This window comes from Carlito syrichta, unplaced genomic scaffold (assembly GCF_000164805.1).
Source record: "Carlito syrichta isolate Samal-C Ts95f unplaced genomic scaffold, Tarsius_syrichta-2.0.1 Scaffold308204, whole genome shotgun sequence".
In the NCBI taxonomy this organism is placed as follows: Eukaryota; Metazoa; Chordata; class Mammalia; order Primates; family Tarsiidae; genus Carlito; species Carlito syrichta.
This window is the reverse complement of record NW_007252300.1, coordinates 25,729-34,304: the sequence shown is the minus strand read 5'-3', so window position 1 is coordinate 34,304 and position 8,576 is coordinate 25,729.

The window sequence follows — 8,576 nt, the reverse complement described above, 5'->3', positions numbered from 1 at the left end:
CTGACATTAAAGAAAAGTAAGGAATGATATTGTGCCTTGAAGCATTTTATACAGAGATTCTGTTAAACTGGCATAATTTGTCATCCAATCCAGAAAAATCAAGATTATGCAAAAGAAAATAGAAATTTCATTAATATGTGTTTTATAATTTGCAATATTATTTCACAATTTCCCAAATGAACTAAAATGAGGAAAATGCGTTGCCGGTAGACCTGTCTTTCAAGAAATGTGAAGGTAAATTCTTCAGAGAGAGGGAAAGTAATATGAGGCAGTGGACATGTATTAGGATGGCCAATATCCAAAACTTTGACTCCGTCGAATACTGGTGACAATACGAAGCAACACGAACGCGCATGCATTGCTGGTGGAAGTGCAGAATGGTCCAACCACTTTAGAAGATGGGTTGACAGTTTCTTACAGAACGAACGATTCTCCTACCAGATGACCCAGCAATGGCTGCTTTGGTATTTGCCCAAATGAATTGAAAACATATATCATCGATTCATAATTGCCAAAACTTGATAAGTGAATGGATGAGTAGAATGCTGTCAGTGGAATATTCTTCAGTGCCAAGAATAAACGAGCTACTAAGATCTGGAAAGACATAGCGGAAACTTACATGTGTATTGTTAAGCGAAAGAGGCCAACCTGAACAGGCTATATAATTTTTGACTGTCTATGGCATTCAGGAAAAGGCACCAGTGTGGAGACAGAAAAGATAGCTGTTGCTAGGGACTAGAGGTGGGGAGAGAAAGCTGATGAGGAGGAGCACGGCAGCCTTTTAGGGCAGTGAGACCATGATGTGTGATGTGACATGTCTATAGGCGTTTGTTCAAACCCATTGATTGTGCAACACCAAGAATGTGCCCTGGTGTGAACGGTGACCCTTGGGAGATAATGACATGTCAATGTAGTCATGAGCCCAACACGTGTGCTCCTCCGGTGCAGAAGGCTGAGGGTGGGAAAGGGTGTGCAGGCTGTGTGGGGTAACTATGGGTAACTATGGGTAACACACAGTAACTTTATGTATCTTCCGCTGCACACTGCTGTTAATCCAAAACTCCTGTAGAATTAGAGGTCATAAGTTGGACAAAACAATAGCGAATATTTTTCCAAACTGGGGAGAAACTTCGCCCAAGAGCTCTACAAATTCAGCAAACTCCAAGCAGGATAAAGACAAAGTAAACCACACCTAGCCAAATCTTAGGCATCTGTTGAAAACGAGAGAGAGAGAGAGAGAAATTCTGAAAAGTAGTTTCGGTGGGGACACAATACACTCAGGGAAATATAGATTTTTAAGTAGCTAATCTTTACCGAAAAGAAGAGAGAACAGAGTGTTTTTGATCAAACCAGACTTGGTGGCTCACACCTGTAATCCCAGCACCTAGGAGGACCAACACAGGAGGATTATGTGAGCACAGGAGCTTGAGATCAGTCTGGGAAACATAGCAAGACCTTGTCACTACAGAAAGTCAAAAAATTATCCGGATGTGGTGGTGTATGCCTGTCATCCCAACTACTCTGGAGGCTGAGGCAGAAGGATCGCCTGAACCGGAGGTCGAGGCTGTGGTTAGCAGGGATGATGCCTCTGTACTCCAATCTGGGTAAAAGAGTGCGACTCTCCCAACTAATAATGATGATAATAATAATAATAATGATAACTTAAAACGCTTAGACACGCACACAAGCTGAGAAACTTAATCATTGGCCCTCCCAGACAGGCTAAAAAAGATTTTTCAGGCTGAGGGAAAACAATTAGGAATAGAAATTAGGATCCATAGAAATGAAGGAAGAACATTAAAAATCATAAATAAGAGACCAAATATAGAAGACTATTTTGCTACATTTCTAAATTTGTTTAAAAGTTACTTTATTTACCAAAGCAAAAAAAAAATGGTTGGATTTATCATACCTATGAAAGTAAAATATTCCTGCACATTCCCTCATTTGCTAATCTTGCTTTCTTCCTAACTGGCTTTTTCCCCTAACTTGCTTCATTACTATATTTTCTCTCCTTTTTATTTTTTCTTGCTATTTTGTGACATATTTATGGAGGAAGTATTTGTGATGACCCTACATTCACTGTCTTCTAATCCATTCCCCTTTAATGATTCCTCTCTAGCTTGTGTTATTCATAATGCTGGGTGCTGGACACCTGACAGGAAAGACAGTAGATGCTTTGTCTTTCATAAAGCACATAGTGTAGGCCCGGCTTGGTGGCTCAGCCTGTAATCCCAGCACTTTGGGAGGCCGAGGCGAGTGGACTGTCTGAGCCTATGGGTTCGAGACCCACCCGGGCAACTTGGGGAGACCTCGTCTCTACAATAAATTTTAAAAAATAGCCGGGTGTGGTAGCATGCTCCTGTAGTTTTGGCTCCTTGGAAGGCTGAGGCAGAAGGATCACCAGAGTCCAGCAGGTCGAGGCTGCGATGGCCGGGAACGTGCCACTGAACGACAGTCTGGGCGACAGAGCGAGACTCCAACTCAAACAAAACAAAACAACAACAAAAGCATACAGTGTAAAGCAGCTCCTGGAACAGAGTACAAAATCGGCAATGCGTTGACAAAAGCCAATTGGTAAAATTTCAAAAACGTCGCAGATCAGTTAATGTCACATTAACTCCAATTGACTCCACCAGGGGAATATGCAAAACGCAGCCATTCAGAGCCTTGTCCTTTCCAGAGAGCCAGTTCATTAGGCATTTGCAAGTTCACCACTGAGTAGATGTTACCAAAAACTGAGTATGGGTGCTATGATAGTAGAAGTAGAGTTTTTAAATGAGCACATAGGTCAGTCATCCAGTCAACTCTTGGTGAATCCTGAGTGCTTTCCAGGGGACTAACATAGGACATAATCTGGAAGATAAAAAGGTCCAGAGACTGGAGGATGGCCTCAGATGGAGCTGGAGTCCTCAACTGTCGAGAATGTGAATGAGTCACCTTCTAAGTCAGAGAGTAAAATGAAATGAAACCTAGGGAAGACCAGTAAGGGATGCTTTAGGTGGCATTGTGATCGATCTAACTTGGGAAGATGGTCTTCAGACCTGAGTTCAAGAAAATATCAAGTGTCAGGCTTGAACAACTGGGTGTAGCGTCGTACCCTTCCTTCAACTAGAGAATAGAGACAAAAAACAAGTTGAGGAGGGTAATTTAATGAGCTCCTTTATTGAATGCTGAGTTTCAGTGTCTATGGAATAATCAAGTGGAGATCCCATGTATAAAGATCTGAAGTTCAACAGGACTTCCAAGCTAGAAATTCATTTGAAAAATTGTAACAGATAGATGATAATAGAAATGGGTGACATCACCTAAGGAGGATTTCTGAACCTTTGAGCATTACAGATTCTTCAGAGATGTTAATGAAACTTGACAACCTTCCAGAATCCACATAAAATATGCCTACAATTTCTGAGAATTTAAGAGTATTCTAGAAGTTGTCTGCAGTCTTTAGTCTATATGCTTTTGATGTATTCTGATAAAAATTAAGTGATATAGGTAGTAGGCTAAAAAAAATTCAAAAAAAAAATACGTGACAATAACCCACATCCTGCCAATATCAGAGATGACAAAAACCAGTGAGTAGTGTTTTCAAATATAGTAAGAATTAATTGTTAAATTATGATCTATATGTGCTAGAGATCAGGACTTTGGTGGGTCATTTTCCAAAGAGTGCTACTTTATAACTTACTTGGGAATATCGGCAGTTTTTTCTTTATCAATTCTTGATATTTTAGACTTTAAAAAATGTATAATCAACTGAAGTGTAATTTGGAAAGATGAAGTAATTTTGATTTGCGCATCTCTTATTATGAAGCATCATGATTGCTCATGAATAGGTAAACATTAATTTATGTAGGCATTTCAGTTACCAAGTAAATCACAGTCACCATTTTTGAAACAAACTTCAGTGAGAGAACTGTGCACTGTGGATTTCTTATGTAATATTGAGTCAATAATTACATTTCTTCCCAGATTTCTAACTTGTTTCATAATATTGCTTAAAATATATCCAAAGAGCAAAGCCCATAAAAGAAATTTACAAAATAGAACATGTAGCATTCAATTCAGGAAATAGATTAAACTTTGTCAGAGTAGAACTAAACTAGACTCTATAGGATTCCACAGAAAATTTACTTCACAGTATCAAAACTTAAAATGTCCTTCCATAACATTTTTGAAAACAACATGTGCATAGTCTGATTTAAAATTAACATTCAATACATATGAATTTATTCAAATCAATTACATGTTCACTGACCATCTGTTGAATATTGGGCTAGTCTCTGACTAGGGATTAGCAATTTTTTTTTTTTTTTTAAAGGCATGATAGTAGACATTCCAGGCTTTGTAGGCCATACAATGTCTGTCAGAACTACTCAACTCTATCATTGTTGTACAAAAGCAGCCATGGACTATACCTAAATGAATTGTTTGAATCCCTTTTCAGTGAAAGTAGCGGGTGACTGGCTAGGTTTGACCCATGGAGCCTTCCGGAGTAGACACAATATAGCCCAGACAGAGTGAATATCCTCAGAAAGATGACCTTCCTTTAGGAGACAAAAGTTACATTAATCCAAGGATGCAAATAAAGATAAGTGTGATAGAAAAAAAATATCACCATAAAACACAGAAACCTGAGGGATGATTATTGAATTAATACATGAGTGAAGGCTTTTGTCAGGGAGCTTTAGCATAGAAATCGACCTTAAAAGATGGATGATGATATTGGTAACAAGTACATTGTGTTTTATAGTTTTTAAAAAAGTACTTTCACACATACTGTTTAATTTGGATAGAGAGATACATAGGCAAGCTGAGAGATCAATGTGAACAAAGCTTAAGACCAGAAACTGCAAGGCATGTTTGAGATAAGTGAACTCTTTGATTTGACAAAACTACAGGGCTAAGTGTTTTGCCTGAAAAAAAAAAAATAGAAGAGAGTCAAAAATTGAGAAAACATATGAGATTTACATATTCAGGTTTAGGTGACAGAAAGTCAGTCAACGTGCTGAAGCCACATTGTGATGAGTCAGAGATGCATGTGAGTCATATGGCAAATTCTTCTTGATAAGATTGTAGAATACCATCACCATGGGTCAGGAAGTTAAAATCGAATTGCAGAACGCAATTTATGGGAAGGATTAACGTACTGAGTGAGGGAAGAAAGAAAATGGAAAAACAAAAGTGTTTGTGGTAGCGTACATTGGGAGCAAATGGACAGTGCCATTGTTTTTGACTTGTTCCATTTTTCAAGAAAGAGCAAGCCTTTTCCTTGATATAAGATTCCATCTTGATATAAGATTCCAGAGGAACAAACAACCTGAATTCTTCCTAAACACCAACACTTTCCCTCTCCCCCTTATTGTTCAACCTTGATCCAGCCTAAGCAATAGAAACCTGTCCCCTCAAAAAAACTGAACTGGGGTCGAGGGAGGATAACTTCTTTTCACTCTTGAAAAAAGTAACACTAATGATAACAGTAACAGCAAAAGATGAAATCATTTTTAACTGAACCCTTACCACATGTGAATCATCTTCTAGTGATTTATAAACAGAAAGTTGTTTGGGTCTAAGCAGTGGGTGAAAATGAGAAAAAGTGAGACACAGTTGAAGAAGAAGGTGCCTGGTGTTATTAAAACCATAATTTCAGTTTATCTAAGTGTTTCATGCAGCCGTTTCTTTTGATTCTGTTAGTTCCCCCAATATCCTTCTCATATATGTGACCCTACAAATGCCCTTTTTTCTTTAAGACATTCTGACACAGTTTTCTAATATTAGAAATGAAGGTGCACCAACAGATACAGTGCTCAATTGATTAGACATGAAAGCAAGGAAAAATAGATGATTTTGTGGAGTCCTATTGACTGAGAAAAGGGGATCTGTCGGGGAAAGAAATAATCAGGGAACTATCAGGAGAGAGGATGGTTTCTGGTATGAAGGTCAGTAAGAGATTTGTAGCATATTTTGGAATTACTTAACAGATGGAAAGAAAGTCCAGGAAATCCACCATGGCTGGTTTCATGGCTGTGAGACCTTGCAGACACTCAGGGTCCCAAGCTCAGAACAGACTTGCTCTGCTGTAATTTTATCTTTGAACTTGTCTTTTACTGATGGGACCGCAAAGCCTCCATGCAAACAGAGGAGACATGTGCTATAGGTTGCATCTGTCATTCCTTACCTTCCCATTTGCATATAACACTCGCCATATACCAGAAGCACAGGACTTCATGTGTGGAAACTCAGTGACTCTCAAAGCAAGTGCAAAGTGAGTGTGTCCCTCCATGTCTGAGTAACCAAGAGCACTGACACATCCAGGAGGCCCCATTTTGTGTTTGAACTAGACGTACTTGGAAGGCAGGAAGAAGACGAGACACTCTAAGTGTCACCATGGACCTAAGAACTCCTTCACATTCTTTCTTACTCATGTTACATCCTTGGGTTAGCTGGTCGCTTACAATGAAAATGGTGGCATAGAAGGAAAGGAAAAGATAAACAAATCTATGGTTTGTTTATTTTCTGTTCCTTCTAACTCATTAGTAAGCTAAAGGCATATGAGGGGGCCCTCAAAATCCGAAATTATCTTTTGGAAGGTAGGATCCTTGTGGTACAGGCTTCCCTTACTAGGTAAGAATTCCAGGAATCCATCGGCATCAGTGCACCACCTGGCATTGTTGGGGGCAGCTATGTTTGGCTTTAGTGAATTTCGTTTTGTTTTTAGAGATTCTTTCAGTGTGTTTGCCCCTTCTCATGATGGGTGATTGATGAGCGCACCTGCCACATTGTGCTAAGTGTTCAGCAGTTTTTGACCCAACACGCATGACCCCAACGCCCCACCCTCCCAACTTTCCTGATCTTGCCCCGAGTTAATGATTTCTGTCTCCTCGGATGAAAAAAGTCCTCCAAGGGAAACGTTTTGCCAATGTGAAAGAGGTGAAGCCAAAAAACTACAGAAGCACTAAAAGGCATCGACTGATGAGTTCAAAAACTGTTTTTAGCAGTAGAAAAAGTGTGTTGACAGGTGTATTGCATCAAACAGAGAGTACTTTGAAGATGTTTGAAGTTTAAACATGTAAGAGGAAATATAAAATTTAAAAAATAAATTCCATTTTCCGATGCCCTCTCATATAGTGTTAGTAGAATGTGCATGTATTGAGAAGTATAAAAAAAATAGTTGAGTTAGTTTTGTTTGGTAATTCCACTATTTTGGCAAGAATAAAACACATAAGCATGCATAAGCTGTGAAATAGGAATTGTGTTATTACAGTGATTTTGTATGTTAGTTCAATGCTCTTATATTGAATATAAATTGTCATTGTTTAATATAGTGATGAATGGTAAAATTTAGACTTAGAATCAAATGTTTGACTTTTATTTATTTAAAACAATATTAAATACACGTTAAAAACACCATGACAAATTGAAGGAGAGATAAAGGGGGGGGGATGGTTTTTGTTTTATTAACTCTACAAGCACTTTTGTTGCTTTTTTTTTTAAAACAAATAGCCCTGTATTTTTATTTTTTAGTGGGTTCTGAAAATTATATTTCTCTTTTGCAGTCCACACTAGAAACTGTAAAACCATATATACACCGACCCTCCATCTGCTGAGGGCACTTAGCCAGGCAAAGATGGATTTGAAGAGGTCAAGAGTGGAGGATGAAGTGACTCTCACAACATGAGGATGAACAATAAAATAAAGAGTGCATGCACACTGAGGGACCAAGACACCAAGGTCAGTGGGCCACTTAGGGACACCGGGAGGGCGTCACCCAGAAGAGCACATGCAGCGTTGTAAGGTAACCATATTCCTCATTCTTTATACTTCCACGCCCATAAGGACACAACTTTAGAGGAACGTTGCTGCTCTCCTTTGCATGGATAACACTTTATTCCCCCCCGAGGGGAGTGATCGAACGGAGACTGAAAGTCTGTCCTCCAAGCATCCACTTTCCTTGGCCGAGTAGAGCAAAGGTGATGCATGTTGCTGTCACTGCTTTTCCTTTCCTTTCGCTGGCCTGAGCGAGGATGTGTCTCTCTTCTGGTAGAATGAGATGACCACAGTAGGCTCTGTCCTGCCAGGGAGAGAAGTACACAACCTGGGTGCCCAGGTTCAAAACAGAAAGCATGCTATGGCAGTAGACACACTTTGGCTCTGCAATCCAGTATTATTCACAACAAAAAGGTGGATACTTTCATCCCTTCTTGAGGGTTTTGTTTATTCTTGACTGGTTGAAACACAGGGAAGATAGTTGGGATTCGTTACTTCCTGTGGGATAAATAATCTCTCTTAAACTCTTTAAACCCAGATGTCAGACGGTAAGGCATGTGCATGAGTCAAGGAGTTAAAAAGGTGAAACAGAATAGTTGTGTTTTGGGTGCTCACATTGGCTCCTTTTTTTTCATAGTTGTGGTTTTATTCGTTGCGTTGAAGATCAGTACACACACATTTCGATTTTGACACGATTTTGAACACAGGTACTGAACATCTTAAAAGCCACATGTTGTGATTGTTTCTAAGTGGTTATTCCAGTGTCCTTCCAGCTTAATTTCTGGAGGCACATTTTCCTTAAGAGGATA